Source organism: Staurois parvus, unplaced genomic scaffold (genome assembly GCF_062004578.1).
Source record: "Staurois parvus isolate SC_StPar_1 unplaced genomic scaffold, SC_StPar_1.0 ptg000087l, whole genome shotgun sequence".
Classification (NCBI taxonomy): Eukaryota; Metazoa; Chordata; class Amphibia; order Anura; family Ranidae; genus Staurois; species Staurois parvus.
The window spans coordinates 5,463,353-5,477,323 of NW_028317883.1; positions in this window are offsets into that span (position 1 = coordinate 5,463,353).

The window sequence follows — 13,971 nt, forward strand, 5'->3', positions numbered from 1 at the left end:
TACTTTGGAGTGGATGGATGACAGGTGACACTTTATGTTATGAATCCTCTATTTAGATTACATTAACGCAGGTTTTACATCAATGTGGGCATCAGTGGTTGGCCATTTCATTTTTACTTGACAAGTGGGTTAACTGCATAATTAACAGACCCAAGTGTTAATCACACTCTGCTGGCACTTAGATTGTGGCCCCACAACCTGGAAAGGGTTGAGACTGAAAATTTAATTGTCAGTCATTGGTGCTAGCATGGTGGATTTTTCATTGTGCCTGTCTCATATTGGTGGCAGCCCATCGAGATTAGACCTGACATTTGTTACAGTACACGTGTATGAAAAAAAAAACATTTGAGCTGCTAATTTCCTACTTATTACATATATAGGTATCAGTAGCAAGCTCACACTAACATGTTTAACACATTAAAAAAGTCACTATATATAACAGTGCAGCACTACCTTCAATTTGTTATGTGTCATATAATCCAAACTCAAAAATAATAGTAATAAGGATCAATTTCTAGTGCAATACACCACACTCATAAAAATTATATAATACAATGTGAACTAGAAAAGCTACAATTTCTGGGGAAATTGTGTAAAGTGTTCTTGCCTCCACCAGTAGTCTACAACTGGAGTGGGCAGAGTAACTGGGTGGAGTGGCTTGAGTAACTATTGTGTGGTTGGAGTGGCTGGAGTAACTGTGAAAAGGTTGGACTGGGCAGAGTAACTTTATGGAGTGGGCAGAGTAACTGTGTGGAGTGTTTGGAGTGAGTAAAGATAGTAAACATTACACTAACCAATTGATTGATCAAATTTAAAAAGTGCACATGGCAAGCTTGATAGCGTGAGAAATGCATTTCAACTTTTATTTTGCAGCTCGCACTCTAGCTTTTGTCACTCTGCTGCCTGCTCACACACCTGGGTTCCTATGGCAACTCACTCTACAGCAAGGGCAGAGAAGAGCGGTTAAAAACAAACTGCTCCAACTTGCTCACTTCACTGGTGGTTGCCATCTTCAAACGGTTGTAGTTTAAAAATTATAAATCCTATACTGAAGAGCTTTATATTGTGAGAATCACAAGACCCAGACCTACATTTTGATGCATAGTATGTCTCTGCAATATTACCAATGAAGGCACAGTCGCAGTTTAGAAATTGCCCTTCAAATTTGAGGTGGCTAGAGTGGAGTTTCAATGAATGTCAATGGGCGGCGTGAGCTGCAAACAAATGGTCATATTGTGAAAATTATCAGGACTATGGCTTAGCCGTGGGCATTTTTAGTGGCAGCAGGGATAGCTGAACGTTTTGATATACGATTTGTGTAGGAGGGCTTGAAAATGAGGGAGTGATGGCAGTTTAGAAATCATGTCCTGATTTTTCGGCTCACACTCTAGCTTTTGTCAGCTCCCACTCTAGTTTTAAACATTCCGTCATTCATTCCTATGGGACCAATTTCACCACAAAAACGCCAATATTTCGTGAACCATTCGGCGAAACGTTCCACAAAGTGGAAGTGGAATAGCACACCAATCGGGAACAAACCGCACGTTTCCGTATATTACTGTCTATATAGTGTAAAAACTGTGGGAGGAGTTAGGGTGGTAAATTTGGCTATAATAAGAAGAATATACTGTATATGTGAGATAACCAGGGGTGGACTGACAACTCATGGGGCCCCCGGGCAATAGGGGATCATGGGGCCCCTGTGTCCTTGCCCAAACTCAAAAAAGCCTATGAAAAAGGTAGCAGGGGCATCTCATGGGGCCCCCTACTGACCCGGGGCCCTCGGGCAGTGCCCGAATTTCCAAATGGTCAGTCCACCCCTGGAGATAACAGTAAGTGGTCTTGCCATGCAAGAGCACTTAATTACACAGTGTTAATCATATCAGTCTCATGCGCTGAACAACATATACCAACATATGCCATAAGTATTGGGCCAGCCCTACAAATCATTGGATTTGGGTGTTCCAATCACCTCCATGGCCACAGATGTATCAAATCAAGCACCTAGGCATGCAGGCTGCTTCTACAAACATTTGTGAAAGAATGGGTCGCTCTCAGGAGCTCAGTGAATTCAAGCGTGGTACAGTGATAGGTTGCCACCTGTGCAATAAGTCCATTCATGAAATTTCCTTGCTACTAAATATTCCACGGCCAACTGTTAGTGGTATTATAACAAAGTGGAAACAACTTGGAACAATAGCAACTCAGCCACGAAGTGGTAGGCCACGTAAAATGACAGAGCAGGGTCAGCGCATGCTGAAGCGCACAGCATGCAGAAGTCACCAACTGTCTGCAGAGTCAATAGCTAAAGACTTCCAAACTTCATGTGGCCTTCAGATTAGCACAACAACAGTACGTAGAGAGCTTCATGGAATGGGTTTCCTTGGCCGAGCAGCTGCATCCAAGCCTTACATCACCAAGTGCAAAGCAAAGCATCGGATGCAGTGGTGTACAGCACGCCGCCACTGGACTCTAGAGCAGCGGAGTTGTGTTCTCTGGAGTGACGAATCACGCTTCTCTGTCTGGAAATCCGATGGAAGTTTCTGGGTTTGGGTGTTACTTGCCTGACTGCATTGTCCCAAGTGTAAAGTGTATAAACGATATAGGGTCAGGGATTAAAAATCCCATTTCAGTCTTTGCAGATAACAGCAAACTTTGCAGTGGAATAATGTCCTTACAGGATGTCTCCAACTTACAAGCCAACCTCAATGCACTGTTTAATTGGGCAACTATGTGCCTAATGAGGTTTAATGTTGATAAATGTAAGATTATACACTTGGGGGCTAAGAATATGCATGCATCATACATACTAGGGGGAGTACAACTGGGGGAATCAATGGTGGAGAAGGATCTGGAAGTTCTGCCCGGATCGTGCTTTGCACGTGTGGCGAGATCTGTCACTGGCTGTGTACCTTGGACACAACCGATAACATATCTGTCTACCGGCTCCATTGCCAGTACCATGTGACCTGTTGTGACCAATCATGACAGTTGTATACAATGGATGGCTTCCTTTCATGCCATCCATTGTATACAAATGTGTCTAGCTGTGAATGGTCACAGTGATCACATGCACAGGCTGGGTCAATCACAGCCCATCTGTGTCATGTGATTAGCTGTGGCCAATCACAACTAATCACAAAAAAAAAAAACTGAATTAATCGATTTCATTCCGTTAAATGCTTGCTTATAGCAAGAAATTCTTTGCTATAAGCAATCAAATTGTGTAAAAAAAAATACTGATCACTTCCCCAAAGTAGTACAATGTTATATTATACTACTTTGGTCATAGTGTAATATAAAAAAAATCTGAAAAAAAGAAAAAAAATGTAATAAAAAATAAAAAAAATGTAATTTTTTTTTTTTTAAAAACTATCTTTTTTTTTTTTCTATGTCCCTGATCACCGCTACACCAGTTATATGATGATGCTGTACTGAACTGCTGACAGTGTGTAAAAAAGAAAATTGTGAAAATAATTTTTTTAATTTCTTCATTTTCTGAAAAGTTATGACAAAAAAAATTACAACTTCAAAAAACTCACCATGCCTATTATGAAATATTTTGGACTGTCTACTTTGCAAAAAGGGGTAATTTGGGGGATATCCAGGGGCGGACTGACAACTCATGGGGCCCCCGGGCAAAAGGGGATCATGGGGCCCCTGTGTCCTTGCCCAAACTCAAAAAAGCCTATGAAAAAGGTACCAGGGGCATCTCATGGGGCCCCCTACTGACTGGCAGTTTTCCAATGGTCAATCCGCCCCTGGGGATATCTGTACTGTTCTGACATTTTTCGGCCTCAAGAAATTAGATTGGCTTTCAGTACTTCAGGACTGATCAACTTTCAGATATATCCCATAGTTTGTGAACTCTATAACTATCCTACAGACTACAAAATAGATACTGATTTGGGTTATTTTCACCAAAGATGTAGCAGAATACATCTTGGCCTAAATTTATGAAGAACAATTATTTATTTGCAAACTTTTATAACAGAAACAAAGAAAAGTGTTTTCATTTTCAAAGTTTTCAGTCTTTTTTTGTTAATTTAACAAAAAATAAAAACCCCAGTGGTGATTAAATACCACCAAGAGAAAGCTCTAGATATGTGAACATAATTATAAAATTTTAGTTTGTGTACAGTGTTGCATGACCGCGCAATTGTCATTCAAAGTGTGAGAAAGCTGAAACCTGAAAATTTGCCTGGGCAGGAAAGGGGTAAAAGTGCCTGGTATTGAAGTGGTTAAAAAAGGCCTGGATTCTTTATTGGATACACATAATATAACTGGGTACTAACATTTATAGGTAAAGTTGATGCAGGGAATATCCATTTGCCTCTCGGGGGATCAGGAAGGGATTTTTTCCCCTGCAGGAGCAAATTGTATCATGTTTTGCTGGGTGCTTTGCCTTACTCTGGATCAACTGTGGATATAGGATTATAACTTTTTTTTATGGTTGAACTGGATGGACTTTTGTCTTTTTTCAGCCAGACTAACTATGTAACTGTGGTGAAGGAGGGATTATGGTGTGGGGTTGTTTTCCAGGGGTTGGGCTTGGCCCCTTAGTTCCAGTGAAGGGAACTCTTAAGGCGTCAGCATTCCAAGACATTTTGGACAATTTCATGCTCCCAGCTTTATGGGAACAGTTTGGGGATGGCCCCTTCCTGTTCCAACATGAATGTGCACCAGTGCACAAAGCAAGGTCCATAAAGACATGGATGAGCGAGTTTGGGGTGGAGGAACGTGCCTGGCCTGCACAGAGTCCTGACCTCAACCTGATAGAACACCTTTGGGATGAATAAGAGCGGAGGCTGCAAGCCAGGCCTTCTCATCCAACATCAGTGCCTAACCTAACAAATGCGCTTTTGGAAGAATGGTCAAACATTCCCCTAGACACAATCCTAAACCTTGTGGTCAGCCTTCCCAGAAGAGTTGAAGCTGTTACAGCTGCAAAGGGTGGGCCAACTCAATATTGAACACCACGCACTAAGATTGGGATGCCATTAAAGTTCATGTGCGTGTAAGGGTAGGTGTCCCAATACATTTGGCAATATAGTGTATAACATATCTTTCCCATGTGTTGGATAACGCCCAATGTGTTGCAACAAAATAAATCATAACAGCAAATCTGTCACCACCCCGCTATATAAACAATATAATACTCACTTTGTCTTGGAGGTTGTAAGAGAGAATAATAACTACCATATAGCTTAGACCTTATGCAGCTTATCTAGTCTTCTCCTGTATTTGTCCAAATGTAAATGGACCCTCAAAGTCACTACTTACAATTCAGAACCATTGGAGGGGACTACACAACTAGTGAAGAGGTATGGATTCAGGTGAGTGGTAATTTGGCCGGCAGGACCATGGAATAAAGTAAGTAATGCAGTCTATTAGAGCTCCAGCCTCATACTAAATGAGCAGTATATGCAGGATGGTTATCACTGTTATTTTTGATGACTGCCCAGAGTACAACAATAATATATTAAATGTAACTCTTTCCATGGGTTCTGTTGGCCATTTTGGTAGAAATTAAAGACTTAATCAGATGTTGGATCACTTGGAGGGTAGGTGTCTGTGTCAAAAAATCAGAGTGACAAGCAAGGCAGAAATTTTAGCAACAAGTAACAATGACATTGCTGTATAGGTATGTGGTGAATGCAAAACACATTGTGTGATTATACTCTGCACAAAGTAGAGGTCATAAGAAGAATATGCAATTGACTAAAATTTGGGAAACAAAGTCTGCAATATACAGTTTAAACAAAATGCTGGCAGACTGTACTAGCTGAAAAAATGGCTATAATTCTCATTGTACTCATTGTTCCTTGATGTTGGTTGGACGCATCTAAGATGATTGAACATTTTGAAGCCAAATTGATTTTTATAGCTTTTTATCCCATTATAATCCTATAACACTTTAACTCCAGGAATGAATTTTGATCTTGACCCATGTTTAATTGTCATGAAGGACAGCAGCTTCAGGTAATAAACATTTTCTTGTAAATATGTTAGCATTTCCCATATGGTGATGCCAGCCCTTTTGTGCATTTGGCCAACAGAACTATGTGTATCACTTCTTGCCATCATTCTGGACTTCCAGCTGAGATGGCTGGCTGTATATTATCCCTGCTGGTAAGAGGGGGGTCCTGTGGGATCTCCCCTATGGGAAGGAATCCCAATCGAGCTCCCACTGGGTAAAGTGGGGGTCAGTAGTACTTTCCTTCTGTGAGGGATTCCAAGGGGCTCAGTGCCTCCTGACTTGAACTGTACTGCCAGTGGTCCAGGAGGCTTAAAGCCTGCTGTGTTAGTGCTCCCTGGGAGTAGTGACCCAGAGGTGCTCTTAGTATCACTGTGGGTTTGGGACCCCACTATAAGAATGAACACTTGGCTACAACACCTCTTGATTTTTTTCTGCACATTGTTTCATAGGCTAGGCCTTTTGGCTGAGACCAGGGCTATTTTTGTTATCAGACCAGAAGGCCTAGCCATTAACAAACATTTTATGTTTTGTTTATATGCTCTCCACGTGTGCCTCACTGCCCTGTATATGTATGTTTTTCTTTTAATCAAAGGATGGTAGGATGTGGGTCTTTGGGCTTACCTTGAAGTCCAGGAAGAGATGGGCGACCATTAGGTTCCTCCCTCCCCTACTTTGGGTGGGTTTCTCTTTGGGAGGGCTTTCTATCTAGTACTTAGTGATCTGCTTTGGCTGATCATAAGGAGAGGGGTCTGTCAGGCCTTATTGCTAGGTGGGCCTTGCTCCTGTCAGAAGTCATATGCCCCAAGGGGCTCGGGAGATGTTCTCTTTGGAAGGGGACCAAAACACACCATAGTGCACTTTTTGTGTGTGTGTTTTTCAAAAAAGAAAAGAAAAAAAAAACAGAACTATACATAATCATCATAGGCATCCTGGCAACCATCCATGCTTGTGTGATTGGTGTCATGCTAGTGGGTTGGTATTTTAGCAGCTAGCCATACTGGCTTCCCATTAGAGAGTGCAGATGAGGGAATGACCCTAAACCTTTATGTTTGGACAACATGACAAACTCTGATGGAGGGGACATGGCTCCGAAATTTGTTAGCCATACTGTACACTGCTTGCTATGGTCTGTGCTTAGGTGTATGTGGAAGATTTATGACTTCATCCTGATCGTACCTGTTTTAGCCTGACTGTGAATTCTAAACACGATTTATTCCTTTATTCTTGTGAGAACCTGTTTTATAAGCATTGTATAATAAACAAAGACATATTTTAAGAAGACAAGGAGCTTTGTCAATTTTTGTTTTAGGACTATTATCTGTTTAAGGGTCCCACAAATTTTTGGCTGCGTGCTAACAAGAAAGCAGCTCATACACGTTCGTGGGTGACATTCTGAAAGAACATGAAAAAGAAACTGTCTATGTGATAATTAATCCCCCGGGAAGTTACAGGCTGGCATCCCGCTGCCACTGCCAGGGAGAAGCACTTCAAAGCAGGACTGTCCGTCTGTTTGTGATAATAAGACAAGAACACGGAACACGGACACACAGTCTGTCACACATGAAAAGAGAAGAGGAGGAGCAGGGGACATCAGAGAGAGAGAAGTAGAGGGTGCAGTGACACTGACAGAGATGCTGTCCTTCTACAATAATACAGCTACTAAACTCTTGTTTAGGGGCATTACTGTGGAACGTACAGAAAGATGGCACATAGCTCTCACTCCTCTCAGAACTCACGCACACCTGACATGTAAACAGATTACATACAATTACACACTTGAACATAGACCAATTTAAGTTTATGTTATGTGTATGTATGTGTGTGTAGCGCTACCATCTTCAGAGCTGCTGGTTTTGGGTCCCTCTATTTTTCTGCACAGCCAGGTAACACACATTTTACAGACACAAGAAAGAGCTCATGGCCTTGTTTTTTTTAATTTTAATAGGGAGCTCAACTTGGATAAGGTAAAGGAGTTACTGGAAGCCTAATTTGATTGAAGAACAGTAGAATGAGGATGTATCCTGCTCTAGCACACTAACAGTGACAAACATTTGCCTGTGTTCCAATTGAAATCATCACAGTCCTTAGTAGAGTAACCCCCTTCTAAGAGCTTGGTGTCCCCGGAGTGGATTTTTAGGAATGTGACAACTTGTAGGAGCTCTTGGTCCCCTTGGTGCACAGAATACCAGCCCACCTGGCTACGCTATCTGATCCCAGGACAAAGGATTGGGTAAGCTATGCACTGTCCCCTGAAGACTTGCCATAACTTGCATCCAGCAGACCTCTCCTTTGTAGGCTCTGGGGGTGTAGAGGTACTCACGCTGTCCTTGTCCTGCAGCTGTGGATAGAACTGCTTTCTGGCCTTCTAGCTGGGCTGGTTCTTTTGTGATCTTTCCAGGCTGTCCTTCCCCGGTGGATGGCAGGGCAGTGGAGTGCCCTCTCAGCTTCTCTTCAGCTTCCAGCCTCCAGCCTGGAAGCAGAATCCCTCTCCTCTGGGGCTCCCTCCCAGGCTACATAGCAACACCTCTCAGCAATGCATCTTCCACCCGACTTCCCTGCTAGCATGACTCTCTCATATTTATGGGCTAGTCTACCACACTATCAGGGCCTCTTAGCATGGGATTGGTCAGACTCCCATGGATATGAATAGCACACAACGTTTTCATGGGAACTCATAGAGGGTTCACCATTAAAAAGGGGCTCCAAAGAAAAAAGCAGCAGTATACATATAAAAAAAATGTTCTTAACTTTATTGTTTACAAAAGTAGTAATGACATCTTTTCAAAATTCAACAAAAACCTTCCACCATACACCAATTAAAACACAAGTGACAACGTTGTCAAATGTAAAAGAAAAGACATAGCCCAGGCTCTCAGGCACACAACCCCATGCATGCTAATGCCTCTTAATCAGGTGGTAAAATAAATTACAAGGCTGAAGCAGAAAGCCATCAGTAGCCACTCCAAAAAAATTAGTAATGTACAGAAAGTTTATAAGCGTTAAGAACTCCTAATATAAGGATTCAGTCTGGTTCATCCAATGATACACCCTCTATTTATGTACTGAGATCTTGATTATATATGTTGCTCCACAAACCAAGATATAATGGTTAAATTAATAAGTATTATCTCCGGGATTCATCCATACATGTGGAAGATTGACCAGTCTACCCTCAGAGTATGGCTCAGACTCGTTTAGGAGTTAATCCCAGAGGCGCAACTGACAGTTCAGGTTAGTAAGCAAATATAGTGTTCAGCAGCAGAATGAAATTAGAGACATCAGATCAGCAATAGAAAGCAGGTGGTAGCAACCACGTATGTAGTTAGTTGTTACTTGTTGGCTGTGGTGTGGTAGACAGATCCAGAAGGGAGGAGGGGAGAGAGCCTATTCATTCACGAGGGCAGTTCAGAGTGGGCTTAGTCAATTACCCCCAAGCAAGTATACATTTAATGCAAAGGATCGTTTATGGCGCTCAGCCCACACTGCTCCTGTGTGGTCCCTCTTAGTCTCCATGTGCTGCCATGATTCTCATAGATCTTGCGCCAGTCTCCTTGCCGCTCGATGGGGAGAGTTCTCACTATGGAACTGAGGCTGTCAGCATGGGGCGGCTAGGTGGACTGCCAAGTGTGGCTTAATTGAACAATCAGAAGCTGATTGAGTGCACAAGTTTTAGTAAACCTCCCCCTGTATGTGTTAATGTACCTAAAATAATAAATGTTTTGAAGCCAAAGGGTATTCAAATATTTATTTATTTGATTTAGATTTTTCTTCTGTTCGCTTACTTTGGATTTTGTAAATTGATAAAAATAAACAAAATATATATTTTTGAAAGCATTCATACTTTACATTATTTCTTCTCACCTGCCAAACACTTTGGCACAGTAATGGTATCATAATCATATCATAATAATGTCATTGATTTTTTGAGTAGAAATAAAATTAAATTATTCCTAAAAGTATTAGCTACTTTGTTCTAAAAATATAACACATATAATACAAATATTTTAAAGGAGAAGTATCGCTATCTTGCCCATTCTTCTCTTCTGGGTCACAGAAGTGCACTTTCTGCTAAAGCCTGCTGTAAGGTGACATCATATGGCTGCTCCAGGCTCTGCAAAGATCCTAATTTTAATGTCAGTAACCCCCCAGATGCCTAATAGCAGCTGGCTCAGCCTCTCACTCCACTACTGAGCCCTGAGCCAGCCACTGCTGCACTGCTGCCCCCCCCCCCCCCCCCCCCCAGCCCCACACTCCAGTGGAGGAGGGTCAGAGCAGAGAGTCAGTGACTGAGAGTTATTGCTCTCTGCTCAAGGAAGACTAAGAACTGAGTGATCAGCAGTCATGTGATCGCTCAGTTCTCAGCTTTGGATCTGGCGAGGAGACAGCTGCAGCACCCTTGAATTTAATATAAAAAAATCAGAACACCTGAATTGTTCAGTAATCGCATAATGTTTCCCAGGTCCTTGCAATCCTCAGGGAAGATCTGAGGGAGGAGTTTCCAGTACCCTGCTGACATCAGCACCAATTAGCGCTGTGCATATATATGCTCTATAGCAGCAGAGGACTTTCCGACTGTAAATATGTGTCTGCACAGCGCTAATTGGTGCTGTACTGGTCACTGACCTAAAAAAATAACAAGTAGAGGATCAAAATAAATAAATATTAGCAACAAATTGTTTTAACCACTTGCCCTCCTGAGGATTTACCCCCCTTCCTGACCATGCCATTCTTTGCGTTACAGCGCTGCATTACTTTAACTGACAATTGCGCAGTCATGCAGCACTGCACCCAAATGAAATTTATGACCTTTTTTTTCTCACAAATTGAGCTTTCTTTTGGTGGTATTTGATCACCTGTGCGTGTTTTATTTTGTGCGCTATAAAAAAATAAAAGACTGACAATTTTGAGAACAAACTATATTTTTGACTTTTTGCTATTAAACATGTCCAGTAAAAAAATTTAAAAAATCAAATTTTGTCATAAATTTAGGCCAAAATGTATTCTGCTACATGTCTTTGCTAGCAAAAAAATCCCAATACATATAAATTAATTGGTTTACTTGAAAGTTATAGCATGTACAAATGGCGGTATAGATATTGGATTTTTTTTTCTTACTAATAATGGCGGCAATGAGCGACTTATAGCGGGACTGCGGCGGGCATTCTGACACTAGGGGGAATTGACTTAGTGTCACTGACATCCCCAGTACTAATGGCAGTGAGCAGGAAGGTGTTAACATGTGAGGTGATCAAAGGGTTAACTGTGTGTTGGGAGTGTTTTATTGGGGGGCGGTCTGTGTAGGACTGTTGGTAAACAAAGCAGTCCTAATCCCTGTGGGAGATCCTCGGTAATCACCGGGCGCCGGCAGGTAATCACCAGCCCGGGACTCGGTGATTGACAGTCACGGCTGCGAATGGCACACGAGTAGGGCATGCATGTGGCTTTAGTGCACCCCCTACCCGCAAATGCAAAATCACATATATATATGTGATTTTGCGCACCCCTGCCGCCCTGTAGAAGTATATCTGCTATAGGGGAGGATGTTGTTAAAGCCTATTATAAATCTACATTTCAAAGCAAATGTTTATTTATTTTTTTGCCATAACACTGTGTAGGTGGGGTCTAAGTTGACTGACAATAGTCTTTAGTTTGTTGACACTGTGAACATATTTGGAAAAGCTTCTGTCCACCACAGGCTGTGTCACACCCCACCAGCCTGTATCTATGGTGTGTATGTGCTGGGACTAACAGGGAGGTGAAGCCTCTGGTATCCCGCCCCCAAAGTGTTTAGCAATACAAGGACATGGAACATGGGAGAGAAAGGGGGGGAGGCTGCCATTTTCTAGAGTGTATATGCCCAGTTGTGTGACACTATAGTTATGTGAGTTGCACAGATAATAAAAAGAGGAAATGAACATCTTAGAAGGGAACTGAAACTGGAGTATTCTCAGTAAATGTGACGACTGCTGGTGTACACAATCTCAGGCTGCAGCGGGGACACAGAAAAGGAGGCAGGAACATTGAACAGCAGGATCAACCAGGTTTTTTGCAATCGACATAAAACAAATGCTCTAGTGGCAATGTCAGTATGTACACAAAGCAATATACCATGTATTGACAGTTTATACTGATTTGGGTTTAACGGAACTATAAACTAGAGCATGTAATTTGCTTCCACCCAACAAACATCCATCTACAGGCCATTTCATGAATTTAGCAACAAATGTCTGGGGGTGGTCACAAGAGGAAGGCAAAAGGAGTAAAGAAACATTTGAGGTTTGGTGCTTTTACAGCCCTGGAGGTCACTGAAGGTAAAAGCTTTAGTTAGTAAGTGGTGGAAAAGATTTCCTCGGTCTTACTTGCCCACCTAATTGTTACCTATAACCTTTGGCAGATGCCACAGCCAGGTCCTCCCATCTACACGTCTCCATTGAAATCAAAGCAATGCAGCTTAGTCAAGAATGTGGATGGATAATTGGTATGGGAAGTCCCATAAAGTTACAAGAAAGGGTCAAAGCAGAAAGAGTATTTTGAGCCAAGAGATGACAATTTATGTAGAATGAATATTTGTTCAAGAATTCAAAGACATGAATATATGGAAAATACGTATAGTGTGGTCAGTCAGTTTTGGCAGTCAGTGGAATTGCACTGCTTTCCAAACAATCCGATAATATTGTGAAAGTAAATTTTATAGGTAAATGCACCATGTTTGCTTACTTTGTTTATTGAACCTTGGTACATAGGCCTCTAAGGTATTGTTTTTATTCTATATGCTTTGGCAAGTTCTGCACTGATAAGAAAGTGACACCAAACATTTATTATTAGTCAGTGGATAATTATATACTTCGGATAGAAACACGGCCTTCCCTGGGAACCATACCGTCTTTAGTTTATGGGAGCAGTAATGTACATTGTGACCCAATGTTTGCCAATGACTTTCAGGATAAGATATGCCAGAAACCTTTTGAGTCCAATGAGATCGCATGATTACATGGGCAACATGCTGTAGAATGCTACATTTATTGCACCATGAATGCCTCTACTTTCTTTTTCTATAAAACACCATCTACCTTTAATGCTGATTGTCCATAATATTGACACAAATACCGTGCCACTTGTGCTTGGTCATATGACCTTTGATGGGACCCTATGAAGATGATTTGGAGCATGGAGTAAGAAGTGCCACTACAATCAAGGCCAGCTCTCTAATTCACGTTTTCCTGTTCAGCCCAACACAATCATTTGGCTTGCTCTGCACTGTTCTGTGCACTGTCTGCAATCTATTTAAGTAAAAGTTACATTTTATCTTTGTACAGTATGATTTTAATGCTTCTTAGGACCATATGAGAACTAATGATTGCTACCAACACAATCTACAACACACCAGGCTACATCCACTACTCTGTTCAATGGAGATCTGTAATGGACTAGATATTGCTTTTATGCAAGTTTTCTTTACAAGAAAAACACTGTAATGCTATTCACACTGTTTGTAAATATATCTTACAAACATTTCTCTAAACTCTGCTATGCAATCATACCTCCCAACTTTAGAACCTGAGAATGAGAGACACTTAGTCCTGGTTCACATCTGTGTGGTTGTATGGGCCTCGATTTGTACAGGCACGAGAGCCCATTCATTTGAATGGACTCCCATGCCCCAGAACACGAAGGGAAGAAGGTCCTGCACTACTTTGGAAATCGCAGCCCGCACGGGAATCGAGATTCCCTGTACAGTTGCAATTTCCAGTGAAGGAGGCATGGCATTAGAATTAATGGCACCCGCCTGCAGGTCCTGCATTCCTCTGTGCAGGTGGTGCAGCGGCAGGTATTTGTGTGGGTGTCAGGGATCCTACAGCGGTATCCTCTAGCGCTCCACAGACCGGATTCCCCCAAGGCGCAGATTTTAAGTCCCTACCTGCTTGTTCACCAGGGCCCCTGATGGTGGGAATGGACTTGGAGCAGGCCGAGACCAGGTCGCGGCCCCTGAG